This window comes from Marmota monax, unplaced genomic scaffold, assembly GCF_021218885.2.
Source record: "Marmota monax isolate L192 unplaced genomic scaffold, Marmota_monax_Labrador192_F-V1.1 WCK01_AAM20220418_F8-fsc00305, whole genome shotgun sequence".
NCBI classification, from domain to species: domain Eukaryota; kingdom Metazoa; phylum Chordata; class Mammalia; order Rodentia; family Sciuridae; genus Marmota; species Marmota monax.
This window is the reverse complement of record NW_026693588.1, coordinates 200,584-203,490: the sequence shown is the minus strand read 5'-3', so window position 1 is coordinate 203,490 and position 2,907 is coordinate 200,584.

Sequence of the window (2,907 nt, the reverse complement as noted above, 5' to 3'; positions counted from 1 at the left end):
GAATAAATTTCAAATGTTCTCACCACAGAGACTATATATATATATATATATATATATATATATATATATATATATATACTGTATAGATAAATACACTGTGATTATAAATCCTTACATCACTTTGTACCTCATAAATGTATAAAATTATGATTTTTAAATTTATAATAAAAATAATAAAATCATAAATAATTACAGTGCAGTAAAGCAAAAAAAAACTGCTTCAATACAATCAAAGAAAACCTTCAATGCTGTACAGAAATTAAGTTACACAGAAACGCATTAGGCTAAAATCACACATCGAATTTTCTAAAACAGGTGTTGAGATGTAGCTAGTGCAAAGGATTTATTAGTAATTAACACTTTTAAAAGTAAGGAGGGCAAACCATTAGGCATAAGAGGTTAAATGCTTGTTGATGAATGCTCAGTTGAGCATTGGTCATTATGATATGACATTGTAGAGTATCATTCATTACATTTATCCTGACCTGCACAAGAATTTCTTGGCTTTGTGACACCTTCTCACTCAGTCACTCCAGATAAGTTATTCAAGAAGCTTGTGATAAGCAACAAAGTGATCCTGTGTACTTGAGGCAGATTCTGAGAATTTGAGTACTCTAAGTTTTCTACTGAAATTTTTTCTCTATAGGAGATAGAGAGCAGAAACTTTTGTCAGTGATCACTCCTCTGAAACTAATATATATATATATATATATATACATATATATATATATTTCTATATATGTCTTGGTACAGCTAGTCCAGGATTACTTAATTATTCCTACTGAGAGAAAACTTGGAAGCCTAGCTAATGGGGAGAAAATAAGATCCTGTCACTTTAGTTAGTCTCAAGGATGATGAGTATGCATCCTTTCCTTTCTTTATCATCTATTTCTGATTCTCTTTGCCTCTGCTTATCTTAGTGGCTAGTTTATTTGCTATATTGTTTATAGCACAGTTATTGTTGAATTCTTTTGCACATATATTTATCACAGACGTTGAATGTACCTCAGTATAATAAAGTTGCATATGAAAAACCCATAGCTGACATCATAATGAATAAGGAAAGACTGAAAGCATTTCCTTTACAGTCGAAAATAAGACAAGAGTGTTCTCTTCCCACTGGTATCTAGTGTAGAACTAGAAATTTTAGTTACAACATTTAAATAAGAAAAATAGATAAAAGAGATACAAACAAGAAAGAGAAAATCAAAGTTTCCCTGTTTGCTGATGATATGCAATTAAACTTAGAAAACCCCAATGCCTCCTTCAAAAGATTCTTAGAACATATTAAAATAATTAAACAACATATCAGGGTACAAAATCAACATACAAAAATAAGTAGATTTTTTAGACAACAATAATGAGCTAACTGAGAAATAAATCAGAAAAACAATCCCAATCATAGGTCTCAAAAAAAGTCTAGGAATAAACCTACCAAGGAAGGGAAAAATCTCTACAATGACAATTACACATGCTAAAGAAATAAATTGAAGAGGATATCAGGAGATGGAAAGACCTTCCCGGATCTTGGTTTGGGGAGCATCAAAATTATTAAAAGGCTATTTTACACAAAGTTATCTACATATTCAATCCAATCACTATCTAAAAAAACAATGATGTTCTTCACAGAACTAGAAAAAAACTAAAATTGATATGGAAGCACAAAAGACTTCAAATAACCAAAGCGATTCTTAGGGGGAAATTAATACAAGCAATGTTAGAAGAATCCTAGAGCCTGATTTCAAAACACAATATGAGCCATAGTAACAATAACAACATGGATTGGCATAAAACAAACATGTAGACCAATGGAACAGAATAGAGGACTGGTAAATAAACCTATGTATCTATAGCCAACTGATACCAAAGGTGCCAAAAATATATTGGAGAAAAGACAGTCTCTTTGGGAAATTGAGCTGGAAAAATTGATGTACACATGTAGCAAATTAAAACTAGATCCCAATTTTTCACCCTATGAAAAAACTAACCCAAAATGTATTGAAGAATTTAATAAAATCTTCAAACTTAGCATAATTCTCCAACTCCATTCATTTACCTGCTTTTGATTACTGAAGTTCCTTAGATTTTTCTGGGATTTAGAAATCCCAGAAATATGTCTATATTATTAAACCAGTTCTTAAAGTATTATATTAAACCCATTTCAGGGAATATTTTGTTTTTCCACTTAAAATGTATCCATCTACTTTTTTCTAACCCCACTTGCCTAGTGCTTGTGGCCTTGTTTCCCTGGGCAAGCACAGTCACTTTAGTGAGTATCTCTCCTGTTATGCCTCCTTATTTGTAATAAATTATCTAGATTATATTTTGAATTATTATTTTATGATACAAATTATATAATATCATGATCTTCTTTTATACCCTTCATTGATTTTCCAGGGCAACATCTTCTCATGACTTAAAAATGTCCTGAGAAATATTTTCTGCCTATCTTTTCAAATAACCATGTGTCACCTGAACTCCATCTGTGATGGATTGAATTATTTAAATGTACTGCTTCATCTTTTCTTTATAAAAAATAAAATTGTTTTCACTCCCTTAGTGTTGAACTCAACTTTGTGTTTTGGGTTAAGCAGGAGGCTTGTTATAAGATGTGGCATGAACACACACAGGATTTCAAGAAGTTTTAAGATGCCTTACATGATTGGGTTCAGTCTTTTCTTACTGCCTTTGGAAATGAGAAGAGCAGTTCCACTCAGTGCTACTCCTTCAGCTTGGGTCCCAAAGGAGAGCACACACAAAGAAAACAGGATACAGCAAATCTTTAGCTTGGATGGGCCACCAATATGCAATCTAAATTGAAATTATATTCAACTCTGTAAGAAATATTTGTTGTAAACAAGTGGGAATTTTCATTTGTAATCTCAGCAAAATTGATCAAGGCACTCT